Below are 13528 nucleotides of genomic sequence, written 5' to 3' on the forward strand. Positions count from 1 at the left end.
CATATTGAACAGACTGTCCTGGGGCTCAGGCCACACTGTCAGGGACATATTGAACAGACTGTCCTGGGGCTGAGACCACACTGTCAGGGACAAATTGAACAGACTGTCCTGGGTCAGTCGCCACGCTGTCAGGGACATATTGAACAGATTGTCCTTGGACTGAGACCACACTGTCAGGGGACATATTGAACAGACTGTCCTGGGACTGAGACCATGCTGTCAGGGGGCATATTGAACAGACTGTCCTGGGGCAGTCGCCACGCTGTCAGGGACATATTGAACAGATTGTCCTTGGACTGAGACCACACTGTCAGGGGGCATATTGAACAGACTGTCCTGGGACTGAGACCACGCTGTCAGGGGGCATATTGAACAGACTGTCCTGGGACTGAGACCACGCTGTCAGGGGTCATATTGAACAGACTGTCCTGGGACTGAGACCACGCTGTCAGGGGGCATATTGAACAGACTGTCCTGGGACTGAGACCACACTGTCAGGGACATATTGAACAGACTGTCCTGGGACTGAGACCACACTGTCAGGGACATATTGAACAGACTGTCCTGGGGCTGAGGCTATGCTGTCAGGGGCATATTGAACAGACTGTCTGTGGGCTGAGACCACGCTGTCAGGGGCATATTGAACAGACTGTCCTGGGGCTCAGACCACACTGTCAGGGACATATTGAACAGACTGTCCTGGGGCAGTCGCCACGCTGTCAGGGACATATTGAACAGATTGTCCTGGGACTGAGACCACACCGTCCGGGACATATTGAACAGGCTGTCCTGTGGCTGAGACCACACTGTCGGGGACATATTGAATAGAGAGTCCTGGGGCTCAGAACACACTGTCAGGGACATATTGAACAGAGTGTCCTGGGGCTCAGACCACACTGTCAGGGACATATTGAACACACTGTCCTGGGACTGAGACCACACTGCCAGGGACATATTGAACAGACTGTCCTGGGGCTGAGACCACACTGTCGGGGACATATTGAACAGACTGTCCTGGGACTGAGACCACACTGTCAGGGACATATTGAACAGACTGTCCTGGGGCCGAGACCTCACTGTCCGGGACCTATTGAACAGATTGTCCTGGGGTTGAGACCACATTGTCGGGGACATATTGAACAGACTGTCCTGGGGTTGAGACCACGCTGTCAGGGGCTAATTGAACAGACTGTCCTGGGACTGAGACCACGCTGTCAGGGACATATTGAACAGACTCTCCTGTGGCTGAGACCACACTGTCAGGGACATATTGAACAGAGTGTCCTGGGGCACAGACCACACTGTCAGGGACATATTGAACACACTGTCAGGGACATATTGAACAGACTGTCCTGGGGCTGAGACCACACTGTCAGGGGTCATATTGAACAGACTGTCCTGGGACTGAGACCACGCTGTCAGGGGGCATATTGAACAGACTGTCCTGGGGCAGTCGCCACGCTGTCAGGAACATATTGAACAGATTGTCCTTGGACTGAGACCACACTGTCAGGGGACATATTGAACAGACTGTCCTGGGACTGAGACCACGCTGTCAGTGGGCATATTGAACAGACTGTCCTGGGCCAGTCGCCACGCTGTCAGGGACATATTGAACAGATTGTCCTTGGACTGAGACCACACTGTCAGGGGGCATATTGAACAGACTGTCCTGGGACTGAGACCACGCTGTCAGGGGGCATATTGAACAGACTGTCCTGGGACTGAGACCACGCTGTCAGGGGTCATATTGAACAGACTGTCCTGGGACTGAGACCACGCTGTCAGGGGTCATATTGAACAGACTGTCCTGGGACTGAGACCACACTGTCAGGGACATATTGAACAGACTGTCCTGGGACTGGGACCACACTGTCAGGGACATATTGAACAGACTGTCCTGGGGCTCAGGCCACACTGTCGGGGACATATTGAACAGACTGTCCTGGGGCTGAGACCACACTGTCGGGGACATATTGAACAGACTGTCCTGGGGCTGAGGCTATGCTGTCAGGGGCATATTGAACAGACTGTCCGTGGGCTGAGACCACGCTGTCAGGGGCATATTGAACAGACTGTCCTGGGGCTCAGACCACACTGTCGGGGGCATATTGAACAGACTGTCCTGGGGCTCAGACCACACTGTTAGGGGCATATTGAACAGACTGTCCTGGGACTGAGACCACACTGTCGGGGACATATTGAACAGACTCTCCTGTGGCTGAGACCACACTGTCAGGGACATATTGAACAGAGTGTCCTGGGGCTCAGACCACACCGTCAGGGACATATTGAACACACTGTCAGGGACATATTGAACAGACTGTCCTGGGGCTGAGACCACACTGTCAGGGGTCATATTGAACAGACTGTCCTGGGACTGAGACAACACTGTCAGGGGGCATATTGAACAGACTGTCCTGGGGCTGAGACCACACCATCCGGGACATATTGAACAGAGTGTCCTGGGGCTCAGACCACACTGTCAGGGACATATTGAACACACTGTACTGGGACTGAGACCACACTGCCAGGGACATATTGAACAGACTGTCCTGGTGCTGAGACCACACTGTCGGCGACATATTGAACAGACTGTCCTGGGACTGAGTCCACACTGTCAGGGACATATTGAACAGACTGTCCTGGGGCTGAGACCACATTGTCGGGGACATATTGAACAGACTGTCCTGGGGCTGAGACCACGCTGTCAGGGGCTAATTGAACAGACTGTCCTGGGGCAGTCGCTACGCTGTCAGGGACATATTGAACAGACTGTCCTGGGGCTGAGACCACACTGTTAGGGGCATATTGAACAGACTGTCCTGGGGCTGAGACCACGCTGTCAGGGGCTAATTGAACAGACTGTCCTGGGGCAGTCGCCACCCTGTCAGGGACATATTGAACAGACTGTCCTGGGGCTGAGACCACACTGTCAGGGGGCATATTGAACAGACTGTCCTGGGGCTCAGACCACACTGTCGGGGACATATTGAACAGAGTGTCCTGGGGCTCAGGCCACACTGTCGGGGACATATTGAACAGACTGTCCTGGGGCTGAGGCCACGCTGTCAGGGGCATATTGAACAGACTGTCATGGGGCTCAGACCACACTGTCGGGGGCATATTGAACAGACTGTCCTGGGGCAGTCGCCACGCTGTCAGGGACATATTCAACAGATTGTCCTGGGACTGAGACCACACTGTCAGGGGGCATATTGAACAGACGGTCCTGGGGCTGAGACCACACTGTCAGGGGGCATATTGAACTGACTGTCCTGGGACTGAGACCACACTGTCAGGGGGCATATTGAACAGACTGTCCTGGGGCTGAGACCAGGCTGTCAGGGGGCATATTGAACAGACTGTCCTGGGACTGAGACCACGCTGTAAGGGACATATTGAACAGACGGTCCTTGGGCTGAGACCACGCTGTCAGGGGCATATTGAACAGACTGTCCTGGGGCTCAGGCCACACTGTCAGGGACATATTGAACAGACTGTCCTGGGGCTGAGACCACACTGTCAGGGACAAATTGAACAGACTGTCCTGGGTCAGTCGCCACGCTGTCAGGGACATATTGAACAGATTGTCCTTGGACTGAGACCACACTGTCAGGGGACATATTGAACAGACTGTCCTGGGACTGAGACCATGCTGTCAGGGGGCATATTGAACAGACTGTCCTGGGGCAGTCGCCACGCTGTCAGGGACATATTGAACAGATTGTCCTTGGACTGAGACCACACTGTCAGGGGGCATATTGAACAGACTGTCCTGGGACTGAGACCACGCTGTCAGGGGGCATATTGAACAGACTGTCCTGGGACTGAGACCACGCTGTCAGGGGTCATATTGAACAGACTGTCCTGGGACTGAGACCACGCTGTCAGGGGGCATATTGAACAGACTGTCCTGGGACTGAGACCACACTGTCAGGGACATATTGAACAGACTGTCCTGGGACTGAGACCACACTGTCAGGGACATATTGAACAGACTGTCCTGGGGCTGAGGCTATGCTGTCAGGGGCATATTGAACAGACTGTCTGTGGGCTGAGACCACGCTGTCAGGGGCATATTGAACAGACTGTCCTGGGGCTCAGACCACACTGTCAGGGACATATTGAACAGACTGTCCTGGGGCAGTCGCCACGCTGTCAGGGACATATTGAACAGATTGTCCTGGGACTGAGACCACACCGTCCGGGACATATTGAACAGGCTGTCCTGTGGCTGAGACCACACTGTCGGGGACATATTGAATAGAGAGTCCTGGGGCTCAGAACACACTGTCAGGGACATATTGAACAGAGTGTCCTGGGGCTCAGACCACACTGTCAGGGACATATTGAACACACTGTCCTGGGACTGAGACCACACTGCCAGGGACATATTGAACAGACTGTCCTGGGGCTGAGACCACACTGTCGGGGACATATTGAACAGACTGTCCTGGGACTGAGACCACACTGTCAGGGACATATTGAACAGACTGTCCTGGGGCCGAGACCTCACTGTCCGGGACCTATTGAACAGATTGTCCTGGGGTTGAGACCACATTGTCGGGGACATATTGAACAGACTGTCCTGGGGTTGAGACCACGCTGTCAGGGGCTAATTGAACAGACTGTCCTGGGACTGAGACCACGCTGTCAGGGACATATTGAACAGACTCTCCTGTGGCTGAGACCACACTGTCAGGGACATATTGAACAGAGTGTCCTGGGGCACAGACCACACTGTCAGGGACATATTGAACACACTGTCAGGGACATATTGAACAGACTGTCCTGGGGCTGAGACCACACTGTCAGGGGTCATATTCAACAGACTGTCCTGGGACTGAGACCACGCTGTCAGGGGGCATATTGAACAGACTGTCCTGGGGCAGTCGCCACGCTGTCAGGAACATATTGAACAGATTGTCCTTGGACTGAGACCACACTGTCAGGGGACATATTGAACAGACTGTCCTGGGACTGAGACCACGCTGTCAGTGGGCATATTGAACAGACTGTCCTGGGCCAGTCGCCACGCTGTCAGGGACATATTGAACAGATTGTCCTTGGACTGAGACCACACTGTCAGGGGGCATATTGAACAGACTGTCCTGGGACTGAGACCACGCTGTCAGGGGGCATATTGAACAGACTGTCCTGGGACTGAGACCACGCTGTCAGGGGTCATATTGAACAGACTGTCCTGGGACTGAGACCACGCTGTCAGGGGTCATATTGAACAGACAGTCCTGGGACTGAGACCACACTGTCAGGGACATATTGAACAGACTGTCCTGGGACTGGGACCACACTGTCAGGGACATATTGAACAGACTGTCCTGGGGCTCAGGCCACACTGTCGGGGACATATTGAACAGACTGTCCTGGGGCTGAGACCACACTGTCGGGGACATATTGAACAGACTGTCCTGGGGCTGAGGCTATGCTGTCAGGGGCATATTGAACAGACTGTCCGTGGGCTGAGACCACGCTGTCAGGGGCATATTGAACAGACTGTCCTGGGGCTCAGACCACACTGTCGGGGGCATATTGAACAGACTGTCCTGGGGCTCAGACCACACTGTTAGGGGCATATTGAACAGACTGTCCTGGGACTGAGACCACACTGTCGGGGACATATTGAACAGACTCTCCTGTGGCTGAGACCACACTGTCAGGGACATATTGAACAGAGTGTCCTGGGGCTCAGACCACACCGTCAGGGACATATTGAACACACTGTCAGGGACATATTGAACAGACTGTCCTGGGGCTGAGACCACACTGTCAGGGGTCATATTGAACAGACTGTCCTGGGACTGAGACAACGCTGTCAGGGGGCATATTGAACAGACTGTCCTGGGGCTGAGACCACACCATCCGGGACATATTGAACAGAGTGTCCTGGGGCTGAGACCACGCTGTCAGGGGCTAATTGAACAGACTGTCCTGGGGCAGTCGCCACGCTGTCAGGGACATATTGAACAGAGTGTCCTGGGGCTCAGGGCACACTGTCGGGGACATATTGAACAGACTGTCCTGGGGCTGAGACCACACTGTTAGGGGCATATTGAACAGACTGTCCTGGGTCTGAGACCACACTGTCGGGGACATATTGAACAGATTGTCCTGGGACTGCGACCACACTCTCCGGGACATATTGAACAGACTGTCCTGGGACTGAGACCACACTGTCAGGGGGCTTATTGAACAGACTGTCCTGGGGCTGAGACCACACTGTCAGGGACATATTGAACAGACTGTCCTGGGGCTGAGACCACACTGTCGGGGACATATTGAACAGAGTGTCCTGGGGCTCAGGCCACGCTGTCAGGGACATATTGAACAGACTGTCCTGGGGCTGAGACCACACTGTTAGGGGCATATTGAACAGAGTGTCCTGGGGCTCAGTCCACACTGTCGGGGACATATTGAACAGACTGTCCTGGGGCTGAGACCACACTGTCGGGGACATATTGAACAGACTGTCCTGGGGCTGAGGCCACGCTGTCAGGGGCATATTGAACAGACTGTCCTGGGGCTCAGACCACACTGTCGGGGGCATATTGAACAGACTGTCCTGGGTCTGAGACCACACTGTCGGGGACATATTGAACAGATTGTCCTGGGGCTCAGACCACACTGCCAGGGACATATTTAACAGATTGTCCTGGGACTGCGACCACACTCTCCGGGACATATTGAACAGACTGTCCTGGGACTGAGACCACACTGTCAGGGACATATTGAACAGACTGTCCTGGGGCAGTCGCCATGCTGTCAGGGACATATTCAACAGATTGTCCTGGGACTGAGACCACACTGTCAGGGGGCATATTGAACAGACGGTCCTGGGGCTGAGACCACACTGTCAGGGGGCATATTGAACTGACTGTCCTGGGACTGAGACCACACTGTCAGGGGGCATATTGAACAGACTGTCCTGGGGCTGAGACCAGGCTGTCAGGGGGCATATTGAACAGACTGTCCTGGGACTGAGACCACGCTGTCAGGGGGCATATTGAACTGACTGTCCTGGGGCTGAGACCACACCGTCCGGGACATATTGAACAGACTTTCCTGGGACTGAGACCTCGCTGTCGGGGACATATTGAACAGATTGTCCTGGGGCTGAGACCACACTGTCGGGGACATATTGAACAGACTGTCCTGGGGCTGAGACCACGCTGTCAGGGACATATTGAACAGACTGTCCTGGGGCTGAGATCACACTGTCAGGGACATATTGAACAGACTGTCCTGGGGCAGAGACCACACTGTCAGGGGGCATATTGAACAGACTGTCCTGGGGCTGAGACCACACCGTCCGGGACCTATTGAACAGACTGTCCTGGGGCTGAGACCATGCTGTGGGGGACATATTGAACAGACTGTCCTGGGGCTGAGACCACCCTGTCAGGGACATATTGAACAGACTGTCCTGGGGCTCAGACCACACTGTCAGGGACATATTGAACACACTGTCCTGGGGCTGAGACCACACTGTCGGGACATATTGAACAGACGGTCCTGGGACTGAGACCACACTGTCAGGGACATATTGAACAGACTGTCCTGGGGCTGAGACCACAGTGTCAGGGACATATTGAACAGACTGTCCTGGGGCAGTCGCCACGCTGTCAGGGACATATTGAACAGACTGTCCTGGGACTGAGACCACACTGTCAGGGACATATTGAACAGACTGTCCTGGCGCTGAGACCACACAGCCGGGGACATATTGAACAGACTGTCCTGGGACTGAGACCACACTGTCGGGGACATATTGAACAGACTCTCCTGTGGCTGAGACCACACTGTCAGGGACATATTGAACAGAGTGTCCTGGGGCTCAGACCACACTGTCAGGGACATATTGAACACACTGTCAGGGACATATTGAACAGACTGTCCTGGGGCTGAGACCACACTGTCAGGGGTCATATTGAACAGACTGTCCTGGGACTGAGACAACGCTGTCAGGGGGCATATTGAACAGACTGTCCTGGGGCTGAGACCACACCATCCGGGACATATTGAACAGAGTGTCCTGGGGCTGAGACCACGCTGTCAGGGGCTAATTGAACAGACTGTCCTGGGGCAGTCGCCACGCTGTCAGGGGGCATATTGAACAGACTGTCCTGGGCCAGTCGCCACGCTGTCAGGGACATATTGAACAGATTGTCCTTGGACTGATACCACACTGTCAGGGGGCATATTGAACAGACTGTCCTGGGACTGAGACCACGCTGTCAGGGGGCATATTGAACAGACTGTCCTGGGACTGAGACCACGCTGTCAGGGGTCATATTGAACAGACTGTCCTGGGACTGAGACCACGCTGTCAGGAGGCATATTGAACAGACTGTCCTGGGACTGAGACCACATTGTCAGGGGTCATATTGAACAGACTGTCCTGGGACTGAGACCACACTGTCAGGGACATATTGAACAGACTGTCCTGGGACTGAGACCACACTGTCAGGGACATATTGAACAGACTGTCCTGGGGCTCAGGCCACACTGTCGGGGACATATTGAACAGACTGTCCTGGGGCTGAGACCACACTGTCGGGGACATATTGAACAGACTGTCCTGGGGCTGAGGCTATGCTGTCAGGGGCATATTGAACAGACTGTCCGTGGGCTGAGACCACACTGTCAGGGACATATTGAACAGACTGTCCTGGGGCTCAGGCCACACTGTCGGGGACATATTGAACAGACTGTCCTGGGGCTCAGACCACACTGTTAGGGGCATATTGAACAGACTGTCCTGGGACTGAGACCACACTGTCGGGGACATATTGAACAGACTCTCCTGTGGCTGAGACCACACTGTCAGGGACATATTGAACACACTGTCAGGGACATATTGAACAGACTGTCCTGGGGCTGAGACCACACTGTCAGGGGTCATATTGAACAGACTGTCCTGGGACTGAGACCACGCTGTCAGGGGGCATATTGAACAGACTGTCCTGGGGCTGAGACCACACCATCCGGGACATATTGAACAGAGTGTCCTGGGGCTCAGACCACACTGTCAGGGACATATTGAACACACTGTACTGGGACTGAGACCACACTGCCAGGGACATATTGAACAGACTGTCCTGGTGCTGAGACCACACTGTCGGCGACATATTGAACAGACTGTCCTGGGACTGAGTCCACACTGTCAGGGACATATTGAACAGACTGTCCTGGGACTGAGACCACGCTGTCAGGAGGCATATTGAACAGACTGTCCTGGGACTGAGACCACATTGTCAGGGGTCATATTGAACAGACTGTCCTGGGACTGAGACCACACTGTCAGGGACATATTGAACAGACTGTCCTGGGACTGAGACCACACTGTCAGGGACATATTGAACAGACTGTCCTGGGGCTCAGGCCACACTGTCGGGGACATATTGAACAGACTGTCCTGGGGCTGAGACCACACTGTCGGGGACATATTGAACAGACTGTCCTGGGGCTCAGAACACACTGTCAGGGACATATTGAACAGACTGTCCTGGGGCAGTCGCCACGCTGTCAGGGACATATTGAACAGATTGTCCTTGGACTGAGACCACACTGTCAGGGGACATATTGAACAGACTGTCCTGGGACTGAGACCATGCTGTCAGGGGGCATATTGAACAGACTGTCCTGGGGCAGTCGCCACGCTGTCAGGGACATATTGAACAGATTGTCCTTGGACTGAGACCACACTGTCAGGGGGCATATTGAACAGACTGTCCTGGGACTGAGACCACGCTGTCAGGGGGCATATTGAACAGACTGTCCTGGGACTGAGACCACGCTGTCAGGGGTCATATTGAACAGACTGTCCTGGGACTGAGACCACGCTGTCAGGAGGCATATTGAACAGACTGTCCTGGGACTGAGACCACATTGTCAGGGGTCATATTGAACAGACTGTCCTGGGACTGAGACCACACTGTCAGGGACATATTGAACAGACTGTCCTGGGACTGAGACCACACTGTCAGGGACATATTGAACAGACTGTCCTGGGGCTCAGGCCACACTGTCGGGGACATATTGAACAGACTGTCCTGGGGCTGAGACCACACTGTCGGGGACATATTGAACAGACTGTCCTGGGGCTGAGGCTATGCTGTCAGGGGCATATTGAACAGACTGTCCGTGGGCTGAGACCACACTGTCAGGGACATATTGAACAGACTGTCCTGGGGCTCAGGCCACACTGTCGGGGACATATTGAACAGACTGTCCTGGGGCTCAGACCACACTGTTAGGGGCATATTGAACAGACTGTCCTGGGACTGAGACCACACTGTCGGGGACATATTGAACAGACTCTCCTGTGGCTGAGACCACACTGTCAGGGACATATTGAACACACTGTCAGGGACATATTGAACAGACTGTCCTGGGGCTGAGACCACACTGTCAGGGGTCATATTGAACAGACTGTCCTGGGACTGAGACCACGCTGTCAGGGGGCATATTGAACAGACTGTCCTGGGGCTGAGACCACACCATCCGGGACATATTGAACAGAGTGTCCTGGGGCTCAGACCACACTGTCAGGGACATATTGAACACACTGTACTGGGACTGAGACCACACTGCCAGGGACATATTGAACAGACTGTCCTGGTGCTGAGACCACACTGTCGGCGACATATTGAACAGACTGTCCTGGGACTGAGTCCACACTGTCAGGGACATATTGAACAGACTGTCCTGGGGCTGAGACCACATTGTCGGGGACATATTGAACAGACTGTCCTGGGGCTGAGACCACGCTGTCAGGGGCTAATTGAACAGACTGTCCTGGGGCAGTCGCTACGCTGTCAGGGACATATTGAACAGACTGTCCTGGGGCTGAGACCACACTGTTAGGGGCATATTGAACAGACTGTCCTGGGGCTGAGACCACGCTGTCAGGGGCTAATTGAACAGACTGTCCTGGGGCAGTCGCCACCCTGTCAGGGACATATTGAACAGACTGTCCTGGGGCTGAGACCACACTGTCAGGGGGCATATTGAACAGACTGTCCTGGGGCTCAGACCACACTGTCGGGGACATATTGAACAGAGTGTCCTGGGGCTCAGGCCACACTGTCGGGGACATATTGAACAGACTGTCCTGGGGCTGAGGCCACGCTGTCAGGGGCATATTGAACAGACTGTCCTGGGGCTCAGACCACACTGTCGGGGGCATATTGAACAGACTGTCCTGGGGCAGTCGCCACGCTGTCAGGGACATATTCAACAGATTGTCCTGGGACTGAGACCACACTGTCAGGGGGCATATTGAACAGACGGTCCTGGGGCTGAGACCACACTGTCAGGGGGCATATTGAACTGACTGTCCTGGGACTGAGACCACACTGTCAGGGGGCATATTGAACAGACTGTCCTGGGGCTGAGACCAGGCTGTCAGGGGGCATATTGAACAGACTGTCCTGGGACTGAGACCACGCTGTAAGGGACATATTGAACAGACGGTCCTTGGGCTGAGACCACGCTGTCAGGGGCATATTGAACAGACTGTCCTGGGGCTCAGGCCACACTGTCAGGGACATATTGAACAGACTGTCCTGGGGCTGAGACCACACTGTCAGGGACAAATTGAACAGACTGTCCTGGGTCAGTCGCCACGCTGTCAGGGACATATTGAACAGATTGTCCTTGGACTGAGACCACACTGTCAGGGGACATATTGAACAGACTGTCCTGGGACTGAGACCATGCTGTCAGGGGGCATATTGAACAGACTGTCCTGGGGCAGTCGCCACGCTGTCAGGGACATATTGAACAGATTGTCCTTGGACTGAGACCACACTGTCAGGGGGCATATTGAACAGACTGTCCTGGGACTGAGACCACGCTGTCAGGGGGCATATTGAACAGACTGTCCTGGGACTGAGACCACGCTGTCAGGGGTCATATTGAACAGACTGTCCTGGGACTGAGACCACGCTGTCAGGGGGCATATTGAACAGACTGTCCTGGGACTGAGACCACACTGTCAGGGACATATTGAACAGACTGTCCTGGGACTGAGACCACACTGTCAGGGACATATTGAACAGACTGTCCTGGGGCTGAGGCTATGCTGTCAGGGGCATATTGAACAGACTGTCTGTGGGCTGAGACCACGCTGTCAGGGGCATATTGAACAGACTGTCCTGGGGCTCAGACCACACTGTCAGGGACATATTGAACAGACTGTCCTGGGGCAGTCGCCACGCTGTCAGGGACATATTGAACAGATTGTCCTGGGACTGAGACCACACCGTCCGGGACATATTGAACAGGCTGTCCTGTGGCTGAGACCACACTGTCGGGGACATATTGAATAGAGAGTCCTGGGGCTCAGAACACACTGTCAGGGACATATTGAACAGAGTGTCCTGGGGCTCAGACCACACTGTCAGGGACATATTGAACACACTGTCCTGGGACTGAGACCACACTGCCAGGGACATATTGAACAGACTGTCCTGGGGCTGAGACCACACTGTCGGGGACATATTGAACAGACTGTCCTGGGACTGAGACCACACTGTCAGGGACATATTGAACAGACTGTCCTGGGGCCGAGACCTCACTGTCCGGGACCTATTGAACAGATTGTCCTGGGGTTGAGACCACATTGTCGGGGACATATTGAACAGACTGTCCTGGGGTTGAGACCACGCTGTCAGGGGCTAATTGAACAGACTGTCCTGGGACTGAGACCACGCTGTCAGGGACATATTGAACAGACTCTCCTGTGGCTGAGACCACACTGTCAGGGACATATTGAACAGAGTGTCCTGGGGCACAGACCACACTGTCAGGGACATATTGAACACACTGTCAGGGACATATTGAACAGACTGTCCTGGGGCTGAGACCACACTGTCAGGGGTCATATTGAACAGACTGTCCTGGGACTGAGACCACGCTGTCAGGGGGCATATTGAACAGACTGTCCTGGGGCAGTCGCCACGCTGTCAGGAACATATTGAACAGATTGTCCTTGGACTGAGACCACACTGTCAGGGGACATATTGAACAGACTGTCCTGGGACTGAGACCACGCTGTCAGTGGGCATATTGAACAGACTGTCCTGGGCCAGTCGCCACGCTGTCAGGGACATATTGAACAGATTGTCCTTGGACTGAGACCACACTGTCAGGGGGCATATTGAACAGACTGTCCTGGGACTGAGACCACGCTGTCAGGGGGCATATTGAACAGACTGTCCTGGGACTGAGACCACGCTGTCAGGGGTCATATTGAACAGACTGTCCTGGGACTGAGACCACGCTGTCAGGGGTCATATTGAACAGACTGTCCTGGGACTGAGACCACACTGTCAGGGACATATTGAACAGACTGTCCTGGGACTGGGACCACACTGTCAGGGACATATTGAACAGACTGTCCTGGGGCTCAGGCCACACTGTCGGGGACATATTGAACAGACTGTCCTGGGGCTGAGACCACACTGTCGGGGACATATTGAACAGACTGTCCTGGGGCTGAGGC

Source organism: Scyliorhinus torazame, chromosome 13 (assembly GCF_047496885.1).
Source record: "Scyliorhinus torazame isolate Kashiwa2021f chromosome 13, sScyTor2.1, whole genome shotgun sequence".
In the NCBI taxonomy this organism is placed as follows: Eukaryota; Metazoa; Chordata; class Chondrichthyes; order Carcharhiniformes; family Scyliorhinidae; genus Scyliorhinus; species Scyliorhinus torazame.